Source organism: Ursus arctos, unplaced genomic scaffold, assembly GCF_023065955.2.
Source record: "Ursus arctos isolate Adak ecotype North America unplaced genomic scaffold, UrsArc2.0 scaffold_20, whole genome shotgun sequence".
NCBI classification, from domain to species: domain Eukaryota; kingdom Metazoa; phylum Chordata; class Mammalia; order Carnivora; family Ursidae; genus Ursus; species Ursus arctos.
In genome coordinates this window covers 13,727,313-13,739,405 of record NW_026622875.1, presented here as the reverse complement: position 1 = coordinate 13,739,405, position 12,093 = coordinate 13,727,313, and positions in this window count along the sequence as shown.

Sequence of the window (12,093 nt, the reverse complement as noted above, 5' to 3'; positions counted from 1 at the left end):
AGGGATAAAGCAAATATGAGCGATGGAAAACCCTGTAAAGGGGATGGTGAGGCGGACAAGGCTGGACTCAGGCACTGACTGCATTGGGGTTGGGCAGGGAGAGGCTGCTCCTTTCTCTTCGCACATCCTCCCAACTGCCTCAGCCCTGCAAAATCCTGCCAAGCTTTCAAGGCCTCTTGCACACACCGCCTCTTCCAGGAAGCATTTCTGATCTCCCTTTGAACTCCATAGCAATTTGTATGTCCTCTGACGCTCATTTACTTTGTAATGACATAGTTTCTGTAGTTGCACATTTTGTGATTGTGATTTGCCTTTTTGTCTTCTGCTTTCAGACTGGAGCTAAACTGTTAAGGGTCCCTATCCTCGCCACATGTGCAGGCAGGCAGGTCTGTTGCAAGGGCCACAGTCCTGGGCTTGAATCCTGTTTTCACCACTTGCAAGCTGTGTGACTTTAAGCAAGTTACTTAGCCTCTCTGAGCTTCACTTTCTTCATTTGTTCATGAAAATGATAATATTTACCTTAGCGTGTTTATGAGAGTTACATTATATCAAGGATGTAAAGAGCACAGAAGGAAGCACAGAACGATTGATGTGTGTGTCTTGAATGAGGAGGACCACGTTAGGCCTTGGAGAGTGAGTAGCATGAGCATAGCTGGACAGATAAGAGAGTACAAACCCGGAGGTATGCCCTCCGGTCCCTCAGGGGACAGGGGAGAAGGGTGGGTTGGCTGGGGAAAGGGGCAGCAAGTGTGCCACACTCTGGATAGGACATCTCTTCTTGTCAGGAGAAGCCTCTGTAACTCTAGGACTCCGGTAGCCGCACGTGTGTGTCTGGTGTAATGGAAACTCTGCCTTGGAGCTGCAACGTGCCTCTTACTCGGTATCACTGTCCCAGGGTCTGGAGGCAGTAAGTGGGTGGTACTTAAGGCTTGTCTCTCAGGGAACTGGAGATGGACAGTCTTCTCAGTGATGTTCCACCGCCGACCCCTCTGTTCTACTTGAATCTGCTGTTTTCCTGGGGGGTTTGTGACACCAAATCCTCAAGGGTTTCCCCCACCTTGGCAGCCACTCTTAGAAGTCCCATTTCTGGGCTTCGGTTCCTCATGTGGCGGTTGAGCGATGCAGGCCTGAGTCTCACTCTCCTCTATCCAGATTATCTCCCCCGGTCTTCTCATCCCCTCACAACTTGAACACCATCCATATGGTAGTGGCCCCCAAGATGATACCTCCAGCCTGGTCTCCCCTCAGAACTCCAGACTCAAGCGACTGTCTGGGTGCTGCCTTCACCCACCTGACTCTGGATTCTCCCTTAAACCACCTCTTTCCCTGGTCTCGTTCATCTCCGCAACTGGAACTCACCTCGTTTCTCAGGGGAGAAACCTAGGATGATCAGCTTTGGCTCTTCTCTTTTTCTTCTTCCTATAACTGCTATTCTAACCCAGTTCCCCGTCTCCCCATCCAATCCATTAGCAACTCCTGCCAACTCTACCTTTAAAACTCAGCCCAAATCTGGGGCGCCTGCGTGGCTCAGTCAGTGGAGCGTCTGACTCTTGGTTTTGGTTTGGGTCATGATCTCAGGGCTGTGGGACTGAGCCCCACATTGGGCTGTGTCCTCAGTGGGGAGTCTGTTTACAATTGTCTCTCTCCCTCTGCCCCTCCCCACCCCAGTACCTGCTCTTTCTGTCTCAAATAAATAAATAAATAAATCTTTAAAAAAATAATAAAACTCAGCCCAAATCTGCCCACTTCTATTTAGCTCCCCCCTGGCCATCCTCGTCCAAGCCATAATTACATCTCACCGGGACTGAGGCACTAGCACCCAAATGTGTGCATTCTTGCCCATTGCAACCATTTTTTTCTTTGCTGAGCAGCTAGAGCCAGTTTTAAAAATCTAAACCTGATCATTTATGTTCCTTCTTAAAATTTTCCAATGGCTTCCCATTGCACCTGGAAAGAAATCTAAACCCTTAGCTTTGGCCTCACAGGGCAAGAATCTAGCTCCTGACTGACCTGCCTTCAAACTGTCTCCCCCGTGACCACTGTGCTCCGGCCACGCTGGCTGGTTCTGCCGCAGGCCTTCTGTACTTGCCGTTCTCTTCTTGCCTCGGTGCTTCCCTCCAGGTGCTTTTTCCTTGGCCTTCTGTGGCCACTCAGTCTAGCGTAGGCACCTGGTCATCTCCAGCACATCACTCCATTTATGGTGTCTGCAGAGCACTTCTTAACGCTCTGTTTTCTTGTTTATTTTGTTATCTGTTGTTCGTCCCCTCTCTTGAATGTCCATTCCTTGAGAACAGGCATGGGCCTGTTTTTGTACGCTGCTTTATCCCCAAGACCTAGTGTAGGGCCCAGCACACACTAGGTGCTGCAGAGTCTGGAATTGGGTTTTCCCCAATTTACAAGCTAGTAAGTTAGCCTTTTACTAGTCCCTGGATGCTGGAGGCGACGTGAGACTCCAGGGTCAGAAACATGGGAGTTTATTACTGCCAGGACAGCAAGCAGCATAGCACCAGCATGCTGGCCTCCAGTCCTCACGGGAGAGATGATGGGGGTCAGATGGAGACTGTCCAGGCAGTGAGTTTGTGCTGCAGGTGAGGAACACGGAACTTGGGAATTCATGACTTTTATAGCAAGCAGTAAGCAAGCCTGCTCTCCCTCCCCAGGGAAGGCATTACTTCATCCCTCAAGGTTGCTTGCTGATAACACAACCCTGAGAAATGGCCCAGGTAAAGAGCAGTCAGGCCTCATATCCCTGGTATACTGAACAAGGTATGCGGGAGCGTGAGAGTCCCGCAGAGGAGTGTCTCCCCAAGAGGTATGTCACAAGTATTTGTTGAATGAACGGATGAAGGAAGGAAACCCAGTCTTGTGCATAGGTACCAGCTATTGATGCCTGCAGATGGACTCACCTGAGGTCAACACCTGCCTGGATCCCTGCCTATCACTTACTCTTGGATTCCCTTCTCCCATTGCTCTTCTCAGCCCTTATGTCACCTCTCTCCTACCTATACTACCTGAGGCCGAGTGCTTGTTGAATTTGGTAGTTACTTCTGGTAACTCTTGAGTCAGATACCATCTGTGCTTGCTGGATGGGGCTTTCCCCCAGTGTTCGTGGCTGGGTCTGTCTCTCCAGAACCTGCCCTGGCCTACTACCACATTGCACTGCTGTTAAATGGCCTAAGATTGGCCCTGTCTAACCACATGACCTGAGGAATAGTAACAGTGGTGCTAATAATGGCATTTTCTGGTACATATTGGATGTGTAAGACCAGAGATGTCTGTTGGCAGTCCTCCTGCTCCTCAGCTTAGAAAGTACTCCAAGGAATGGCCTTCAGGTGACCTTTCCCATTAAGTCCAGACTTATGGATTTGGAAAGTTCAAACTATCACTATCCTGGGTTGACAGAATTTAGTGATGCTGACTGATGAACAGAGTTCTCAGAGAATGAAGAAATATTTGAAAGCCAATTAATTTAATTGGCAGAAAGGTTTAACTATCAAGTTGTTGGAAAATTTATAATAATCTGCCCAGAACATTCTCACCCTGTAAGCAAATTACATGAGAAGTTAAATTGTATTCAGAAAGCTGTCTGGCAGGCACAGAATTAGACCCACACTACCGCACTACTAGGTGATAGGGAGGTTTAATGACATCCTGCTTTGAAAGCCTGATGCGTCTGTCTTTATGTTAGAAACATACCTATCAGCTTGAGCCTTATTGTTTACCCTGAGGAGTTCTTGGTTCTGAGCCAATCTTTGCCTCTTGGGCTTTTCTTTTTCAGTGTTTCTAGGTTGACAAGTCTCCCTTGTTGATCAATATTCTTTTTTTTCCCCTCTGGATTTTACTTCCAATTAGTTTCTATTCATTTACTGCACAATTCATTTGCGAATACATCTAATTGTAAAAGATTCAAGCAACATATACATATACAGAGAAAAAACACATGGAAGTTCTCATCCCTCCCTGTCACATCCCTCTGCCATCCCCCTCTCCTGTGCCACATTCAGTGGAACACCAGGGAAGTAAATGTATTGCTATACGGAAAGGATTGGACAGGAAGACCTCAATACAGATCAGTGATTATTTCTGGGAGAGGAGTTTGTTAGTGATTTTTATTTTTATTTTTTTTTACATTTTTCTGTATTAAAAAGTTTTTTTTAAGACAACTGAGGTAATCTATAATAAAAAATATTTATTTTTAAATAAAGGTTATTTATTTATTTGTTTATTTGAGAGCGTGCGCGCACATAAGCAGGGGGAGCAGGCAGAGGCAGAGGGAGAAGCAGGCTCCCCGCCGAGCAGGGAGCCCCATGTGGCACTTGATCCCAGGACCCTGGGGACATGACCTGAGCCAAAGGCAGAGCTTAACCGACTAAACCACCCAGGCACCCAATAAAAAAATATTTCTTTAAAAAAAAGGAAAAAAGAACCTGGCCTTCGGAATCCTGCAGATAGGAGTATGACTGCTGGCCGTAGTCCTTTCCGTCTCTGTGGCTGTGTACGTGCTGACCGGCCTCCTTGAGCCTCAGTTACCTGATCTGTAAAAAATCGGTGTAACCCCTCCCTCCCTTATAGGTTGTTGTGAATAAAGTATGTGAAAGCACCTGACAGATGATTGTCACTCACGAAATACATTTCATTCCAATGAGAAGAAAAGGCATGTCACGCTGGGACCCCTTTTCAGATCATTTCTAATTATACATGTGAAACGTTCCAAAGCCACAATATCGTGAAGATAGTGTGTTTGTGTAGGTGTGTGCAAGAAGAAAAGGAAGGAAGTATAAGAAGAAAACTGTTGGAAACATGCACAGTTATGTGAATGTACTTAATACCACTGAACGGTACCCTTAAAAATGGTTAACATGGTAATTTTATGTTAAGTATATTTTACCACAAAAAAAAGTTAAAAAGAAAAAAAAAACACTGCTAACACGGGAATGAGAGCACCTTTCCTTTCCCACACTCTTTGAGCCTTGTACTTTCTCAGGTAGAGAGGCAAAGCCATGTTTTGTGTTTTCTTAGTTTCCGTCACAGTGAAGGGGTTTCTCCAGAGGGGCTATTTCTACCTGTGTTATTTCCTGTTCTAGTAAATACAGGTCAACAAGCAGTATGGAAAGTGGTTTTTGTTTGTATGTTTGAAAAATACTAACTAAAAGAAGAGATATCTTTGCTGGTACCAGCTGGGTGGAACAGATGGGATGAGGGGTGCGGGCTGGGGGTGTGGGGAGCACTTGGAAGAGGACACCCCTTTTCACTTACTGTGGACTTTCATCTGCTTCTTCCTGCACTTTTTCATCAGTATTTTTTAAAAGATTATTTACTTATTTATTTGAGAGAGGGAGTGAGAGAGAGAGGATGAGAGGGGAGGGAGGGGCCGAGGGAGAGGGAGAAGCAGTCTCCCCCACTGAGCAGGGAGCCTTACATGGGGCTCAGTCCCGGGACCCCGGGATCGTAACCTGAGCCGAAGGCAGACACTGCACCAACAGAGCCACCCAGGCGTCCCATTTTCATCAGAGTCTTAACAAAAGTTATATTAACACATTGGCTGCACGCTTGGAGACGACTCCGGGGGCAGGAATTTCGATGCTTCAGTGCTTCGCTGCTCCCACAGCCACCTGCTGGCCTAGTGCTCTGCCGGGCAGTTGGAGAAGCCCCCATTGGTCAGGGTCCTGCCGTGCACACACTCCTTGCCTCTGGGCCTTGCATGAGTTTCTCACAGTGACCCTCGAAGGTGGATGTCAGCTCCGTTTTGTAAATGTGGATGCTGAGGCCCAGGGAGGCTAGTGATTTGCCAAAAGCCTCCCCCTGCAAATTAGTGGCAGAATCAGGATCCACATGTTGATGTGCTTAGTCTCTAAAGTCCACAGTCTTCTCATGATACTTGGTAGGTCACTTCACTTATTTTAACTGCGGTATAAAACAAGGGAAGAATAAAATAAGGTGAGGGTTTGGACCAGATCAGTGGTTCTCTACTCTAACTGCATGTGGGACTCTCCTGGGGAGCTTTAAAAAGGCCACAGGAGCTCAGCCCTACTGCCAGGGATTCTAACTCTGGTCCTCATATACTTTTGTCCTCAGTGAGGCAAGTGGGTTGAGAACCTCCGGTCTTCACCAGTGCTTCTCAAACTCGAACTGCATCCAAGTCATCTGGGATTGTATTAAAATGCAGATTCTGATTCAGTTGGTCGGGGGTATGGCCAGAGATGCTACATTTCTAACAAGCTCCCAGGTGATGCTGCTGCTGCTGGTCCGTGGACCACACTTTGAGTAGTGAGGGTCTGAATGATCTTAGCTCACTGGCCCCTTCTAACATGCTATGACAGTAGAGAAAGCAGTTCGAAAGCACAGGTGTTCTGTATCCACCAAACATCTGCATGACTATACCCCCTGTTCATCCCTCTCTGTTACAAACAAGCACTTGTTTCTTTTGGTGGTCAAAATGTGTGCACGCCAAACATCAATAATGATGCGTCATGTAACACGGTGAAGGGTCATGGATGCTAGCAGCTGTTCCTATCCGAGTTCTGTTGCTTACTATCTGTGAGCTTAGGCAAGTTGCTTACTCTCCCTGAACTTTAATGTCCTCAACTTCAGATTGAGGCTAATAAACCCTTATCCTCATTGGGATATGGGGGAGGATTTAATGGGTTAATATAGGCAAAGCACTTTGCGCACACACAGGTGTGCAATAAATGGCAACTGCCGTTATCTTGCTGAACTTTGCAAGCTGATCCAATCTTATAATACAGTTCCCCATAGGGTCAAAGGAACCCTCATCTGTGCCCTCTGCAAGGATCATCAAACACAGAGCAGAGTCTGCCTTTGATATGAATGTCAGGTGACACCATGACATAAGACATTTTAGGGCACAGACCCTTCAGGCCAGCATTTCTGCCGTTGCCTAGAGAATGACTGGGACAGAGAGACTATTTCCTCCCTTCTCTGGGTTGTTTGATTATCTCCCCATTTCTGTTCCCTGCGTACCTGAGGCAAATTCCCCAGTGATTTTTGATATAAAAACAGACAATGTTAACTCTTGAGGTGTTTCTTGTAGTGCTGTCAGCAGACTAACATTGGTAGTAGTTTCTTCCATCAGCTATTCATGGTGTGCCCAGGTACCCAGGGATACAGGGATGAACAGAAATTCAGTCTGTACCCCCTGGAGTTTGTTGAGGGGAGGCAGACACTAAGCAAATAAAATACACAGTTGTAACTGTAGAAAGTGCTATGAAGGAGAAGAGGGCACCCTGAAAGAAAGTATTAAAGAGCTTGTGACACCAGCAACTTTCATTTAAAAAGAGCCTCTGATTGCCCATGTGTAGAATGGATTGGAGCAGGGCAAGAGGGGGCAAGTGGAGGCTGGGGGGTTGGGGAGAAGTTGGTAGAATCAGGACTTGGAGCAAATACCCTTCATTTGCATTAATTATTATAAAATGTTGGCTTGTAGTTGTAATAGTTTTATAATTTTCCCCCTTTTGATCAATATAGAAGATGCCATGTTGTCATCCTGAAAAATTCTAACCTGTGTGTGGCTTTCCCTCTGTAGGTCTCCTTCCCTCCCTTCCCCTCTCTTTCTTTTTCTCAACCAACCTTCCTTCCTTCTTTCTTTTTCTTTTTTCTTTTCTTTTTCCTTCTTTCTTTTCTTCCTTTCTTTTCTTTCTTTCCCTCTCCCTCCCTCCCTCTCTTTCTCTTCTCTTCTCTATTTCTTTCGCCTATAAAATAGTGGTGGTGATAGCAGGTGTTGGTATCAATAGGGTCTAACATTTTTCCTTGCCCTGTCATTTGGAGACTCCAATACAAATTAAAAGAATTCACAAATACAAAATTTTAAGCTTCGAATTAGTAGCCAAAGCAGATTTAACAATACAGAGAGTTAGATTTCCTATTCTTTAAGAACTCTTGACTTCCTTTCTTTTGGGCCAGCCCAGGTCGGTGAAATTATAATCATACTTCAAGCAGAGGCTGCATGAGTCAGGAAGGTCAAGGCCACAGGCGTCTCAAGACAGAACTACAAAGCAAAAATGGTCTCTATGCCCAGGCACCGTGCCTAGCTCTAGACCGTGGGAATCTGAGAGGCAGCTGGAGCATGAGTCACCAGCTAACGCTGACTGACACCTGCTGGGTCACAATTATCCCAGAATCACCTCATATAAAACCTGGCTGGCATGATTTACACACCTCAACTTTAAATAGCTCAATTGTCTTGCAGAAATTAGTACTATAGTAGAAGCATTTAGAAAACAAAACTTCAAATGTTGCAAGTTAGGAAACGTGGCACCAGAGAGGTCAACTGACCAACCAAAGGTCACACTGCTGATACATGGCAAGACCCCAAAACTTGAAGTTAGGTACAGGTGTGATTTTCTTGGATGGTACTGTAGGAAGTTGCATGATTCTGCTGCTGAGACAGAGACATGCAGCTATTTGTCTGAATCTGCTGGTAGTTCTAGGTGGCTGAATATCACCAACCAAATTCGCCGTCGGATGCACTGGATAGTTTACTGTGGGCACATCACCCTCTTAATCCCCTAAATGTTAAGGTATCAGGGAAACCAAGACCTACTCCTGCTCACAAAGAGGCTGAGAATGCCTGACCTCAAGGTTAGTTGGTTTAAAAAATTTTTTGAAAGTATAGCATATAGAATAATGTAAATACGAATATAACACACTCAGTTCCTGCCACCCAGAATTAACAACTATGAACATTTTCTTCCAAAGAATTTTGAGCATCTTTTTTCTTTGGAATGGCTCAGGCATTGGAAGACATGGGTTGAATCTACCATCTTGTTTGATCAGCCTGATTTCTATTAAATTAGAATATAGAACTAGGACAGGAAAGGGAAATAAATTGTTCTTTATTTTTTTGATTTTTATTATTGTTTTTTAAGATTTTATTTATTCGACAGAGACACAGCGAGAGAGGGAACACAAGCAGGGGGAGAAGCAGGCTTCCCGCTGAGCAGGGAGCCCAATGCGGGGCTGATCCCAGAACCCTGGGATCATGACCTGAGCTGAAGGCAGATGCTTAACGACTGAGCACCCAGGTGCCCTAGAAATTGTTTTTTAAAAACAATATAGTACATAAGTGGACCATATGACGAATTTTGACAAATGCCTATCACTGTGTTTTAAATTGCATTTGCAACTGGAACTACATAAAAAGATGTTTTAATTTACATAATCTTTTTTGCTGTTTTCACTTCCTCTTAAAACAGGGAATAACCTGGGGATTTTTGCTTGTTTTGGGGCAGAAAATGCTTAGTTTTTTAAAAAGCCAGAGAGTAAAAGTTAAGTTTACAGATTTCCAGTGACAGAGACTAAAGGTAGCTAAATAACTCTGGAAAGCAAAAGTTCAGAGTTTTGTTGCCTAAAATTTTACTTTCATTTGTTGAGTTCTGGCAACATGTTTGAACTGGGAGTGTGGATTCTAGAATCAGTGCTGCCACTAATGCACTGTATGGCTGCTGGCGCATCACTTTACGCTTTAGGAATAATCTGAGTCCACGATCTCCATCTAAATGGGCTTTTGATGATAGTTTTTTTTTTTTTAAAGATTTTATTTTTATTTATTTGACAGAGAGAGAGACAGCCAGCGAGAGAGGGAACACAAGCAGGGGGAGTGGGAGAGGAAGAAGCAGGCTCATAGCGGAGGAGCCTGATGTGGGGCTCGATCCCAGAACGCCAGGACCACGCCCTGAGCCGAAGGCAGACGCTTAACCGCCGTGCCACCCAGGCGCCCCCCCCCCCTTTTTTTTTTTTTTTTATCTTCGGTACCTTGTCGACCAGTGGGTCCTGATTTTCCCCATCACACAGAACAAGAAGGCTTGGATAGGGACAGGAAATGGTGATGACAAGCTAGGCTGGTTTATGCACAGAACGCACCGCCTGGGTGCTGTGTACACACTGGACAGCCCCATCTGGGCCAGCTCTGGCTCTGAGGATCTAAGTCCACCTGCTGCTGGATGCTAGTTTCACCTCCACAGATTGCCCCTTGTACTGGCTCGTGATTTTCTTAGTAACCAGAGCTATAGTTCTCATTCATTTACCAGACTTGGTAGAAGCACCTTCTATTGCTCAGGGCACTATTTTTCACCTTTATTTGAAGAATAGCCTGGAAGATAAGTTACTTTAGCAATTCCTTAACCACCGTGTCTAGTATTTTCATAACCGTAAACCTCTTTGCCACAGACAGCTTTGCCACAGCATTTTTGCCCTGTAACTAATTGTCCGTAGGGCAATTTTGCTGTAAAAGATCAAATGTCTGGTTTCATTTCTCATTGATGAATCAACTGCCTTTGGCAGAGTTAATGTATTAAAACTAGCTGTCTGTTTCATTTCTCCATTGACAAAGTTCCCATTTTTGTATTACATAAATCTTAGCTAGCCCTCAAAATGGTCTGTACAGGGACAAGTATATGTGGAGGTCTTGAAACAGTGGATCGTAACAAGTACATATATCGACTTAACCGAAAGTATGGGGATAAAACTTACGGGAAGTGTGAAATGAGTGTAAAGCCAGATTACATTCTATACCAGAAAATGATAGCTCATTTTCAATGATGACAATGCTCAGTTACAGTGCTTATACTATTAGCATTTCTTCCACATTTCCCATACAACTTTGGAAGGTCTAGCAATGAACATGTGACAGTATGCCAAGAACAAACAACAGCTGAGAGGCTTTTACAACTCGATACAAAGCTCAGTTACAAAAATGTATCATAGTATTGGGAAGCTGCTACCTTTTCTTAACGAAGGAAAACGTTTCAGCAAAAAAAGAAAAAGTAGGAGGCTGAACAAAGAGATTAATCAACAAGCAAAAAAAAAGTATAATACTATGAATGAAAGACTTGAAGGCCAGTGATTAGGTATAATCCACCAAGTGAAATCAGTTATTTGTGCAGTATCACGGTGAATCTACACACATTTTATTTTATTTTATTTTTTATTTTTTTATTTTTTTAAAGATTTTATTTATTTATTTGACAGACAGAGACAGCCAGCGAGAGAGGGAACACAAGCAGGGGGAGTGGGAGAGGAAGAAGCAGGCTCATAGTGGAGGAGCCTGATGTGGGGCTCGATCCCGGAACGCCGGGATCACGCCCTGAGCCGAAGGCAGACGCTTAACCGCTGTGCCACCCAGGCGCCCCTACACACATTTTAAATGTATTCAAATATTTTGTAGTCTGGGGCGCCTGGGTAGCTCAGTCAGTTAAGTGTCCAACTCTTGACTTTGGTTCAGGTCATGATCTCAAGGTGGTGAGATCGAGCCCCGTGTTGGGTTCTGCGCTGGGTGTAGAGCCTGCTTTAAGATTCTGTCTCTCTTTCCCTCTCCTGCAGCCCCCCGCCACCCCACTCGCACACTCTCTCAAAAAAAAAAATATATATTTTGTATTCCACAATCAAGTCTTTTTCGTTTTTTTTCATGTTTCATTATGTCCTTTTAAATGAATGTCCCACTTCTATTTTTTTTTTTTTCTTTTACGGCAAAATTGCCTTATGGCCAATTAATTATGCAGTGAAAATGTTTGTGGCAAAAACACTTGCGGCAGAAATGTCTATGGCCGAGCTGTATGTAGTGAAAGTTTCTAGAACCTTCCTTAACTGCCAGAACTCTATCCTGGATAAAAACTCAACACTGCCTCTCACCTAAAAAATGAAAACAACTCTAAAGCCTTTCTTCCATTGGGTGCTACTCTAATGCCAGTAGACTGCTAAGTTAGGCAGTCTTCCATCCCCACCAGGCAAATGGGGCTAATATTCTGAATTCCTTTGAGAGTTCAGGTTTGGAACTGTGAGAGTGGGTCACCCTGGCTCAAATCCAGGACTCCAGATTAGGTCTAGCCAAGCCTCTTCCTTCTGTTTCTGTAACGCAGGAGAAATACTCTTCTTCCATTAGTGCTAGGGCTTGAAAGAACATCTCCAAGTAAGAGACCAGTAACACCAACGACAGCGCATGGTTCAGGGAAGCGAGTTTGGACCCCATTTCTAACACAGACCTGTGTAAGAACCTTGGACAAATGACTGTTTCTTCATGTGGAAATTGTGATAGCTCCAAGCCTAAGGTAGTGGTGAGGTTTCACACACCTGCACACA